Here is a 13,910-nt window from a genome sequence, read left to right on the forward strand (position 1 = left end):
TATTGAACATAAATTGAGAACTAGTCAGCGTCACGTATTGTACAAGCTTGTAGATCTTTATAACAAAAACCGGACACTCATAATTTATTGCTTAGTTCAAACTATATGTATTTGTATCGTTATACTTATTTTAATGTAAATCAAATTAAACATCATAAATTCTTGTATTTTAATAAAAATTATTTAATTATGATGGTTTGAAATAAAATTCACCAAGACACCGGAAAATCATTGATTTTCTAAAGCTTTCTCCACACACGGTCCCGGTCATCTGATTGCCGCAAACTAAGCCGACACTCCTCATCTGTGAAGAAGACACCCCCGCCCCATTGTTCAAGTGTACAAGCGAAATGTTGATTTGCAAATAGTCGCCTTTCTATTAGATTCTTTCTTCTCCAGTAAAGAATCTGATGCAGAACCTCTAGAATCTAGGCTATTCTGACGAAGCCTTCTGATGACTGTTTCAGAACTCACCCTTACATTCCGGACCGTTTGGAATTGACTACCTATCTAGGAAGCCGTTTGATGACGAATCCTCAGTGCGATAAGAACAATAAAACGAGCAATCCTCTCTAGGTGGCGTACCACTTGGACGGAGACTTCCGGTGGCCTAAATTGCTGTAGACCATGGTGGAAGGTAGAGTGCGGCACACCCAGGACTGATTTTTTTATTTTATTTTTTATCTAAAGAGTGTATAAGGTTGAGTAACACTCTATAAAGGTAAACAACAAGTTATTAAGTTGTGTTTACGTTTTAAGTCAACTATTAATAATTATATTAATCCATATATGTTTACCGGTCATAATTGACATATTAATTATTTCAATTAATTATTAATTTTATCTAAGTTCTTGGTTGAAATAAAAAATTTAGTGTCACGAGCGGGATACGATCCCCCGACCTTCGGCTCAATGTCCTGCTCGTGACACTAACTTTTTATCTCAACTAAGACCTTAGATAAAAAGAATAATTAATTGAAATAATAATTATACTGACTTATTATGGAAATAAACAAATAAATCCAAGTGACTGGTTTTCTTTTGTCATAAACAGCTATACTCTGGCTAATAAAAAACAGAGGAGCTGATGAAAATCAGAGGAGATTTATTCTACTCGAGTAAAAACGTTTATTCCAAACAGAAAAAACTTGGTTCTTTAAGTAACTACAAGGGAAAAAAAGCTACTTTTATTCTGTACGTATGTCTTAAAATCAAAGAATTTCCTGCCACTTTGAAACTAATAGTAGAACTAGAACTACTAAATCTAGGCCGTGCTAGAACTTGAATAATAGTTGAGCTGCTAATTGGAAATTGCAGTCGCGGGAGGCATATGTATAGACTCGGAGTGGCAGAAACAAGCCTGTGCAGATACTGCCAAGAAGAAGAAGAAACAGCAGAACACGTCCTCTGTTGGTGCAAATGTCTATGTAGGCTGAGTTTCCTAATTGTGAGGGAAAAAGCAGGGCCTGAAGGATTCACACGGGAGCACTTGAAAAAGCTTTGGGATCTGGTCAAAAGTAATAGATCTCGGTGCAAAGTTAAGAGGCCGGTCCTATATAATCTAATCTCATCTGAAAGAGAGGGGAAGGTGGACCCGACGACTCCACCTCCACCTTCATCATCACCTCCCTACCACATCAAACCATATAAATCTAGCAGCGTCGTCACTCCACCTCCCCATACCATACATTTTTTCACCTCCCGGCGACATGCCATCGGTCCCAAAGAAGGTGAAGCGGAAACGTAGGTGCAAAAGTGTATATATTCCCCGTTAGACCCCATGAAGATAAAGGAGAGAGGTAAGACGGAGCTTACCTCCCTGTGAGATGTGGTCAGTCACCATAAAGCTGGAGGAGAGGGGGGAGGTGCCCCTGATTCCACCTCCACCACCACCTCCTTCTGGCCTAGAAAATATCCATTTTATCTACTGAACAATTGCCCCGCATATTTAAGATTGGCCGTAGACCATAAATATTGATCCCTACGAGAAAACAAAGTCGTTTTAATTGTCTAGGGCTCCATCCACGACTCAACTGCAATTACACGGCTTCGTGTTAACTTCGCAAAAGTAACCGACACAAGTTAACACTTTTCGCATCCTTAGTCGAAGTCAAACGCGTCCTAGCCTCCTACTAACTCTACTCCCTAAGACGCTATTAAGCCCCTGAAAATGCAATTGAGACTTCCACTCTTTTGGTCAATGACTATCCAAAGTCTCTGCACGGTTTACTGAGCACCAACTACACCAAAACGAAATTTATAAGTATATAAAAGCACGGATTAAAACCATCTGCCGGAGGTTGTTGCGGGTATCATAAAAACAATATGAAAATTTAAAAAATATCTTAAAAAAATTATTTCAAAAGTTTGTAGGTACATAACAAAAGGTATATAAAATACAGAATAAAAATGTTAGTGACTAAAAATAAGTGATTAAAATAAAACAGAACTACTACGGTGAGACTGACTTTGGAGAACAAACCAGAGGTGTAGTGTGTCGTATCAGTATTGATAATTAAATTGATGGACTAATTCAAATATGTACCTCTATTAATGTATTGGGTTGTCCGGAAAATAATGCAGGATTTTAAGTTTTCATTAAAAAAAATCTATATAAAATATTCTGTTTACGTTTACAGGATTACTCATTTGTATGAATGTCAACACTTATTAATCCTCTTCCAAATGATATTGTTTGTTTACCTCTGTAGCATTCCGCTACTTGGAAATAATTCAGTCATCCTTATAATGTCAAAGCGAGAATTTCGTACGATTTTCTTTTACGAGTTTAAACTCGGCCGAAGCGGAGCCCAAACGGCTAGAAACATTAACCAAGTCTGGGGCGAGGGTTGTGTTAATGAGTGCACTGTGCAAAGGTGGTTTAAAAAATTTCGGGAGGGAGATTTCAGCCTTGAAGATGAAGAAGGTCGTGGAAGGCCTTCCTCTCTTAATGATGATGTTCTGCGATCAGTGGTGGAAGAAAACCCCAAAACAACTGTTCGAGAACTTGCAGAGCAACTCAAAGTCAGTAAAACGACCGTCGCTGACCACCTCAAGGCGATTGGAAAAGTGAAAAAACTCGAAAATTGGGTTCCACACTCATTAAACGATCGCCAAAAAAATCAGCGCTTTGATGTTTGTGCATCACTTCTTTGTCGAAACAAAAATGACCCATTTCTGGCCAGAATTGTTACATGTGACGAAAAGTGGATTCTCTACGATAACACTAGACGTTCTGGACAGTGGCTCGACAAAGGAGAAGCTCCAAAGCCCCTAACTCATCAAAAAAAGGTAATGGTTACGGTATGGTGGGCTTCATTTGGTTTAATACACTACAGCTTCTTAAATCCTGGCGAAACCATCAATGCTGAATCATACTGTAACCAAATTAATACCATGCATCAGAAATTGGCAGTAATGAAGCCCTCTTTGGTCAATCGGAAAGGGCCCATTTTGTTGCATGACAACGCCCGACCACATGTGTCACGTGTAACGTCACAAAAATTATTGGAGCTTGGCTATGAAACTTTGCCTCACCCACCCTACTCTCCGGACCTCTCGCCTACTGACTACCATTTTTTTAGACACCTGGACCACTACTTACAACACATAATATTCAAAAATCAAACGGAACTGGAAAATGCATTTATTGACTTTATCAATTCTAAAAATTCTGAATTCTACTCAGACGGAATTAATAAGTTACCAACACGTTGGGAGAAATGTATTGAGAGTATGGGAAATTATTTTGATTAAAGAACATTGCTTTAAAGTAACTAGTTTCTTTTTTTTTGTTTAATACCAAAATCCTGCATTATTTTCCGGACAACCCAATAATATCTTACATCTCCTCAGCTTAATCCGCCAACGGAGTTCTTTTAAATGTTAACTTTTAAAATTGGGTTTGTTAAAATGAAATAATGGCGAAGAATGATCAGTTTCTATGCACATGGATAGGTTGATTGAATAGGAAGAAGGCATTTGTTTATATTGACTTATTTTTAGCAGCAACCTATGAAGATTGTCTTTCTGCTCTGAAGATTTATCTTAAGCAGAGAAAAGTGGAAATCTTAATCGTTGCAAATATTCCGTCAATGAGAGAACCATGATAGGTTACACTTGATAATTGCAATATTCCTAGAGAGCTGTGCAACAGTAGAACGAAGAGATGTTTAAACAAAATTAAAAGGACGTTTAAGGGTATGAACAAAAACAAGACCACGAGAGGTTTCCAAATACATTAAATAGTTAGGAGTAGCTGAAGGCAGAGAAAATTCGGATGAAAAAACGCTGAACTATTCAACTGCCAGCCATAAAAAGGAACGGCGAAATGAGCGATTACTGAGCTGACCCCAATTACAAAAGAATATTGCTGGCATTTTGCTGACTTTCCGTTTGCATGTTAAGTTTGTGTGCCGACATTGGTTAAGGTGGCCATTCACGATCGCCCCAAATCGAACCGCGCCAAGCCGTATTTAGAGCCATTTGGAGTGCCTGGAATTTGAGGGGGCATTCAGGACCACTCCACAGCCAGTCGCTCCGAACGTCATCTAGGGAATTACCTTCTCAAAATGGACGACGATCTCTTGTTCTACGCTGCTGTTTGTTTATATATTAAGAGCAAAAAACCGAAGAGGAAATGTGTAAGAAGTGGCTCCTGAACAGAAGCCGTAATACCTACATCAATTTGATGAAAGATCTTTTCCTTGAACCCGCTGATTGGAGGAACTATTTAAGGATGGATGAAACGTCTTATTTATTCATTATATTTAGTGTTCTATTGACCAAATTACTTCTTTCAATTAATTAATCTTTTTTGTAAGGTTTTGGTTGAAGTGAAAAGCTAGTGCCCCGAGCGGGATCTGAATCCATGGCCTTCAGATAAATACGCCGCTGCTCTACCACTTGAGCTATCGTGACTTCGATCCTCTCGGACACCAAAAAATGGCAAAAAGAGAAAAAATTCGAAAGCTATCAAAAAGGCTCGAATCAAAGTCACGATAGCTCAAGTGGTTAGAGCAGCGGCGTATTTAGCCGAATGTCGTTTTGAAAAGGTCGACCAACTGTTTGAGAACCGAATTTCTTTTATTTCTATCGTGGTAATCATTGTCCACCGCTTTCCATAAACATGGTAAATTTTCATACAATTCAATCATCTCAACAATAAAATGTCGATTGGATGTCATTGCCAATAAAGAATAAACGTTTTTAACTTTTTGAGAATGTAGGACGGAGATGTTTGCTCAGTGACAGAAAGACGGAGACTGCGCCAAATAAAAGTGGGATTTACCATTCACGCCATGCCGTCGTCGCGCCGTAGATGTTTGGAGTGGCGCGATGCAGTTTGGACCGGTTCGGCACATGGTCATCTTAGGCCTATGCTGGTCTCGTTTCGAAAATTCCTAACGTGAAAATCGATCCATTTATAAAAGGGCAAAATGAAGGTAGCTCCTGTCCTCAACTTAACTTAGTGCCGCTGTCCTTTTAGCCCGGCCTGTAAAGTCAGTCCGACCAGTTGCTGGCAATCATAAAAGCGACCAGACTGTTGTCCGATTCACTGTAGTTGTCTTGGCTCAGCACACCATCCCATTAATTAAAGACTTTCGTGGCGAATCTAGTCGTTTCAGTATCCGAATCCGTACCCGACACCATTTGACGGCGTTTCCCAATGAAATCCTGCTGACCTACCTTCTAGAGGTTTGATTCCGCAGCAAGTTTTGGTAATCGGCACGCAATTTTGAGTTCAAGGTCCAACTTTTTCGTCCACCTCCATTTTCCTCCTTTCGCTGCTTGAATTTCTTGCCTGAACTTAAGGATACCAAAGTTTGTCTGCCAGTCGAGAGTCCTCCCGAAAACCCATTTCTTAAGAAAATCCGAAATTTCTCTTAGTTTCGGAGATTGCAGCGAGTTTTCGCGTGTTTTGAGGTGTCGTGACAATTGTAGAGGCCGGCAAAACGCAACCACTACTCGCTCTGGCCTCTTTCTGCTGATAAACTCGTAGTTTCCTTGCTGTTTAATCTCGGTAACCCAACAACATCATTTTCACCCCGATATTCACCGTTTAAAAAATTTTTAACCTGTCAAAATCTAAGATCCCTTTCGCCTTTCTTCGATTCTCGTGGTTTCCTCATGGTGGCTAGAAAGTCCGTCCAATCTTCCTTGCATCCCACTTCCAGGCATTCTTTATTACTTTCCAAAGACTCCTATTTTTTCAAATTACTATGTTCCTTTTATCATATGTCATCGTTCCATTCCGGACTTAAAACATTTCAAGCTTTGATATGTGAGAGGTTTAGGGTTTTTCATTCTGATGATCCCACAAAAGCCATCAATTATCTCAGCGGAGGGTATTTTCTGATCGGAGCACCCTTACTGTCCTTTCCTCAGATTCTCGACAATCTGAATGTTAGGGATCGTAGGGACAACCAAAGACGGGCGTTCCAAACCTTTGGCGACGATAGTGCAAGAAATACCTAAATACGTTGATACAGCGCAACAAATGCGCCAATTCCACTACTCTGCCAAAGGTGGAAGACGTAGTGTTTACCGAGGCGTGCAGTCCCAACCCTTGTCTGTCGGCATTATAGATAATTTCCATCATAAGCCCGACAAAGTTCCTCCTGTGGTGACTATTCGGACAGCCACCGACGTTTACACCCGTTCCGTGGTGGGAATTGTGCCGCTGCCCCACGCTTCCAGTAATTGAAGTCATATTAATTTAATTTTAAGGATTTTGCTTGTCTGTTTGTACGGTTTTATATATGCACGGTTTTCCCTCTTTATTTATTTATGTTTTTTAATGTGTAAATTAAAAAATTATGTCCAATTTGATGGGCGATATGTTCGCGCTGTATACTCGCGAGGCTTTTTGTTACGTTTTGAGCCCTTAAATCCTATTTGGTCCCCCATCAGCCCTGTCTTTATTTTCGTTTCCTTTGCCTAGTTTTTAGACCTGTTCTATTCGAGTCTTGCTTTCAACGAATTAGCTTCCAACCTCGAAAATAGTTGCAATTTTTTTCATCCCTTAGCACCTAGTTTTCTTTGCGTTGTAGTCACCATCTCGCCTTTCGCATCCCTTTACTTTCGAGAATCGCTCGCCAAGTAAGAAGTTTCACGAGTAAATTAACGCAGTGCCGCATCAAGATCGCTACTCAATTCAAATCTCTTCACGCGGATGTAGGCAAGGTTGGTTAAATTTACAAATTTACATCTTTCCTTTGGCCAAGTAGATTGCATTTTAGCCAGCCACAGATCCTTGTAGCGGACGCTTGGAACGAGCAAGGCAGGAGACGGCGAAGCCATTCAAGTTGGTGGGTTCTTTATTTTGATTATTGTCATTTTTAATTTAAATATTTTATTTAGTTTTGCGACCGACCAGCGCGCGAACAGATGTAAATCTTTTTAGGAAGAGCTTTTCAAGGATTTTGCCTAGAGGAGGAAGGAGACTAACAGGTCGATAGGAGCTTGGGTGTTTGATAGGTTTGTTGGGTTTTGGGATAATTTTAATTATGGAATATTTCCACTGTGTTGAGAATTTTTATAATACGTTCATCGTAGTTAGATCATGTCCAGGGGCCTTTCCGGAAGGTAAGTTTTTAATTATGTATAAGCAAGAAAAAGCTTAGGAGGTAACGTAAGGTTGCTGTTCACTTCTGCAATGTGCGGTCGTATCTGTATATCTGGGTAGGGCATGACTGAGACTTCAGGCCAGTAGTCTGCAAAGAGCTGTGCTTTGTTTTCGACTGTTTTGGCACAGGACTGATTAATAAATTGAAGTGCTGCAGAAGGTAAATATTTATAAATTTAAAAATATATTTTCAAAAAAATGATTGTATTTGGTTCAAATTATTCTTTAAAGTTTTGTCTTATATTGCTACTCATTTTGTTATTTTTGTTTTTCTCTCTTCTATTGCTAACAAGGGGTGGCTGGACGAAGGATCATCGACTGCTATCAAACAATTTTAGTGATATTACACTTAAATTCAAAAATAAATAAATAAAATATTTTGAGTAGTTTTACAATTTTTTTAAATATGGTTTTCTGCCTTTGTTTTGCATGTATTTCGAGGTTATTATATATCAGTCGGTTCGTAATTTTAGTAGGATAAGAAAACAATATTTAAAAATGTATTAAATGATATTAAATATATATAAAAAGTTATAAAAACGAAAACACGTTTCTAGTAAAGTAGAACAAAAACGTTTTTGTTTAAAAAACAAACATATAATTTGGATTCGTCTTAAGTAGCCGTTAAAACCCTTAAATATGAAATTTCATAGCATTTTTTTAGCGGTATTAACAATTTTTTCTCCCCAATGTCTGGTGTTCCGCTTAAAAATCCATAATACATCTGGATTTTATCCAAATTCAACGTTATTACGACCGTTCCAAGGTTGAATTCTCTTTTTTAGAACACGTCAACACGATTTACATAGTCATTACGATTATCATATAGTCATTTACATTATGTCATTAGGATTATCAATGAGAAAAATAAGGATGAAATTAACTAAACCTCGTCAAAAGTTTTACTAGGCCAGGATTTGCGCCATTACTTGTAGGTTATAGAGTTCTAAATCCTTGTAAAGTTTCCTGCAAATCGATACAGTAGTTTCCAAATGTTAACATATTTGTGATTTTCGAAAAATCGGAGGCATTTAGAACAAAAAAAATTTGAGAAACAAACATTTGTTGATTTTTTTTTAAAATTTATATTCTGGGGTTTTTCGGGTTCACACGAAAATAATCAATCTGCCAGCAGGAAAATTCGAGGTTCTATTGAAATTAATTACATTATTATTTTGTGACCGAGGTACAAATTTTTGGGAAAATAAAAAATAATATTTTTCTACAAATTTTCCGCCTTCAAGCCTACTATTTTTTCGAAAATCACAAAAATAATGGTAACTCTATAGGAATGTGTACAGGAGGTAAGAAAACTATAAACCACGTGTTATCATCCTTATTTTTTTCATTATTAAATGACGATAGTGCACAACGATGTGTCGATAACTGGCCGTTCTTCTGAAAATAGAAAACTCCAACTATCAAATTCTGATGTAGGTTTGCTAAATCTATGCACATACATCTGCTTAGCATATCTGGCTCATTGTCCGTTCACATTTCAAAGGTTACTCCTTTTTGATTTGGTGGTTATTGTTTTGGAAAAACCGTCTACCATACATAGTCGACAGATAGTAACTTTGCCTTAATATGGCCTGATGTGTAACATGAACCTACAAAAAAGTACAAGCCCAAGCGATATGAGTCAACTAAATTTGATTAAAACCAAATTTCCGATTTTAATATTGCCAAATTAAGTAAACAAAATCTGGGCACATACTTTTTACAATGAGAATGATGCTATTTATATAATGCAAATTCACACTCTGTAAATAAAATTTATTTTTATTTATAAACCAAAACAATGTTTCTGCTATTGAGCTGTCTACATTGCTTCTGTCTTCAGTCTTTAATTCGGTTTTGTTTGTTTTTGTATTGGTCAACCTATCAGCTATACTATGCTATTTGTAGTACAACATAAATTCACTGAAAATGTCAAATTGTGAAATACAGCGAGAATGGGCGGACCTAGATGAAATCACACGCTCTCTAACAGAAAATAAATCAAACCTAGTAGAACATTAATTGTTATGTTTTTGAGTTAGAAAAGTTCAATACCCATCAATATTATGATTTAAAAAAATTCTGTTGATTTTTAAATTACTGTTGTCATTACAATCCTACGAGAGACTAAAGCTCATAAGCGTATTTATGTTGGAATTTATAATTTTTGTGGGGCGGAATGTACTTATATAAGTCAAACGAACTTCGTCTTTAAAATGGAGCTTGGACAACAATTCTTGACGGTTTTTAAACTAAGAGAAAATTGCAACGCGTTTGGTCACGGATGTCTCTCTCTATTCACCGTTTTTTACACCGTTCACCGTCGTCTTCACGGTTGATGGTAAATTAAAGGTTAATCTGAATCCCGGACGGAATTGCGCTTCAAGGAAAAGAAGAGCACAAAATCGCTCTTTTCACCTCGATATGCATTACGTACATTTTTAAATGTTGTTAAAAGTGCCTGTGATATACCGTTGTCCCCAAATCTATGTTTTTCCCATATTCCATAAAACTAAGGTAAAGAAATAGTAAGTAGAAGCAATCATGAAAACTCATGAGGTCAAGGACTCTCTCTCTCTCTTTATATAGCAAATCTATAATTTTTTCCGACAAATTAACCCTTTTTAATATCAATGGATTATAGACTAACGAAAAAAAATTCAAATTAACTGACATTAACGACAGACTATTTTGAACGAAAACTCAAACCCGAGCACGGCAGAGTTAATGGATCTAAGATGTGCTCACTGCAATGCTAAACACTTAGAAGGCGAAAAAACCAGCGGCCATTTTAACTCCTGTTGTCATAATGGCCTTTTTTTCGCTTCCAGAATCATAAATCAGTTTATTTAAAGGAACTATTAATAACTTTTATTAATAATATGACGAATTACAACAGAGCAGTGACATTTACCTTTTTATCTGCCAAAGGAAGGAAATTTCAGGAGTTGGGCCTTACTGTTGTAAAATACAAAGACAGATCACCGATTCATATCAGACATGTTGAAGTTCTGTCACATATTTATAGACTTAGTTATTTTACAGACTCCTCCAAAGCTGTGGCTGAGGGTTCAGGACCCCAAAAAATATAAGGCTAGACCGCGCAGTTTTGACAGCCCTTGGTATGTTGGCTAAAAACCATTAAGCTGAACAATTACAGTACTGCAGCGAAGAAAACTTGATCTATTAGCTCTGATAACCTTCCTAAATAAATTAGTTTCCTTTTAACCGGTCATGCTTTGGCTTTTTTGTCTCCCGGTTCGATACTTCGATCACTCGATTTGCAATCAAGAAACCTCTATGTTATGTTTTATTTTAGGTAGATTTCTTTCAAAACTCTAACACTCTCTAGCTGCCGCATTTTTGATAGCATTGCAATGAAATTTGGCAGGGTGGTTAAGAATCCCATAAGAACGGTTGGGATTGTTTTTCAGCCAAATCGACTGGGGGTCGCAGAGTTATAGGCGGTGAAACTAAAAAATTCAATCAAAATTTTTGCGTTTCTCCCGCACAACAACCAGCTCGGTTTGTTTGTCTTCACTATATCCTAGCTACGCCCCTCATTAATGGATTTTCACATTTTTGGTACCGATTTTAAGCTGGATTCTTCCTGTACCTTTTAAGCTCGGTTTGGCTCAAATCCATGTAGTATTTTACATGTTATCATAATTTGAAAAAATCCCATTTTTAATCAGGATTTTTTTTCTCAAATAGGTACTTTTAAACCTAATTTCTTTCGTTTAAAAGGTCAAATTAGTTTCTTTTTTGTAATAAAATGAAACCGTAGGCGTTTTTTTAATTTTTGTTACCAAATATGCCAAGATTTCTTTTAAATTAACTGAGAAATCGCGGTAAAAAGCAAAAGTCCTTAAAATTGTGTATATTATTAATAAATATGGCATGGCCATCACGTCTTTTTCCATAAATCTCCCATTGATACCAAAAAGTAATAGTGAAGTAACCCGAGAAAATAATTAATCAAATAGCTTAAATAAACTTTATAATTAGGTAGTTAACTAGTAAACCATTATATTATTTCCACTATTTTCAGTAGAAAAAATGGGCCGAATCTATTTTATTTTAACGCCAGCTGTTAATAAGATAAAAAACAATTGATTAATTTGTTATCCTATTGCAATATGTTTATGATGTTACGTTTTGTATAAAATAAATAACAATATATACCCATGGTTTTCAGATTATTCTATAATTTTTAAAGTAGCAAATTTGTACCACCGCTGGATCTTGACATCTTGAAGAAAGACATCTTCCTCTCGCTCCTTACTGCCGTGAGGGTTTTTTTGTTCGTTTGTGTTTTATGCTAAAAAATTACATTACAGACCATGATTTTTTCGTGATTAGACATGTCCTTCTGGTGCTTTTCTGATTTCTGCCTCTAATCTTCTTATTCGATCTCTCGATGTGATGAACTCTAAGTTGGTTATTAATTTTCTATATTCGTTAATGTTGGTGACTAAAAACATTTCCATTGCATACTATGACAGAAAAACATTTTGAAAATATATGAAAAATAAGTTTCTTTTTGAAATTAAAGTATTGAACCTTTTAAATCAAGTTATTTTTTTCAGTTTGTGCCTTTGAAGGAGGAGAAAGTATTGCGTTGGGCCGAAAAACGAGTGTAGAGTTTTCTCTCGATTGGTACGTTTTTAGGTCTTCCGTGCCTTAAAAAAATAGAAAGTTTTTAACCCCCCCCCCACCGATGACCAACCTGGATCCACCCTTGTATGTGCTTGGATTTAGAAAATCTACAGCAGAAGAGTTGGTGGCCAAAAATTAGACATATCCCGTATTAGGATTTTGTCTCTTACATTATGAGAAATGAGATGGCTAAATATTTCATACAATAAGTTATGTGAAATAAAAAACAAGGTACAAAGGTAAAACAATCAAAGGAGAACCTTCTGAGGAATAGAAAACTCTTTATGGCGCTATAGCCTGTTCATTATTAGTAATATTGCAGTGACTAGGGACCCACAAAAATGTTACTGTTATTTGAGCATATAAGGGCATATAATATGTCTTGTAACGAAGGTAATAAATAAGGTAGTAAATTGTGTTTTCATTACTAATAAAGTGAGTTGATTCAAATTAATAGATATTTTCCATTTGGGTCCATAATATTAAGAGATTTTTTTAACGCTATTAATTCCGCCTATAATTGCTGCATATAGAGGAAAGAGCAAACCCATACTCCCTTTCATTAAAAATGAATGCAGCTCCTTCTCCTACCGCAGATTTTGAATCGTATGTGTATATTAGAATTCAGTTGGTTGTCAAATCATTTTTAAGGTTAAGAATTCATTTCAATAGATGTAAGTGGAGATGTCATTTTTGCTTAATCGTGTTAGGTCTAGTCGAAATTTTGGGGGAGATAGGGTGCAGGGAGGGATCCGATTTACACTTGTTTTTAAAAGGTTTATCATTAATATAATGTTGATATTTACAAAGGCAGATGCACATACTGTAAATTTGTTGTTGCGTGTAATTTCTTGTATATTAGGTCTCTATTGTCTGGGAAAAGATCTATGTTTGGGTGGTCTACAGAAGCAAAAATTTTTGCTGCTTACTACTATCACAATTATTTCTTTTCAAGCTGTTTCATCACCTCTTAGACCTCGAGAAAAAATCTCTCAGTTTAAGTATAAACCATATATCCCAATACTAAATTCTTAAAATGAATTCTTAAAAAAAGTTAATTTGATGAGAAAAGCAATTCGTCACTCCTCAGACCCAAAGAAAAAATCTCTCAATTTAAGTACAAACCATCCATCCCAATAATTAATTAATACATAAATTGTAATCTACATTCCTAACAGCCTAAGCTTGGATTATATAACTAGCGATAAAAAACGTAAATAAAGTATGAGCACGTTACATGTACCAGCAATGTATACATATATAAAAAAATAGCAGAAGAATTCTTTCGTTTTTGATATTAAAATAATACAGCGAATTTTTCATTTAATGGAAGTTCAATATTCTTATTTAGAACAACAAGAACACTTTTTACCCCTCGTGCTTACGAGTATATAGAAAGAACACAACATATAAAGGATGGTGCATTTTTCAACGCACCATAGGAACAACAATGCACCACCCTGTATGTGCAAATAACTAATTCAAATAAATGCAACAGTAACAATTTTTTTAAATTAAATTCACTAATTTCGTGGTCCGCTTGACCAATTAATATATTACAATTAATTAAGGTTTTTAGTTGAGATAAAAAGTCAATGGCACGAGCGGGATTCGAACCCACGAT

The sequence above is a fragment of the Cimex lectularius genome, unplaced genomic scaffold (assembly GCF_000648675.2).
Source record: "Cimex lectularius strain Harlan isolate CLEC.00 unplaced genomic scaffold, Clec_2.1 scaffold293, whole genome shotgun sequence".
Taxonomy (NCBI): Eukaryota; Metazoa; Arthropoda; class Insecta; order Hemiptera; family Cimicidae; genus Cimex; species Cimex lectularius.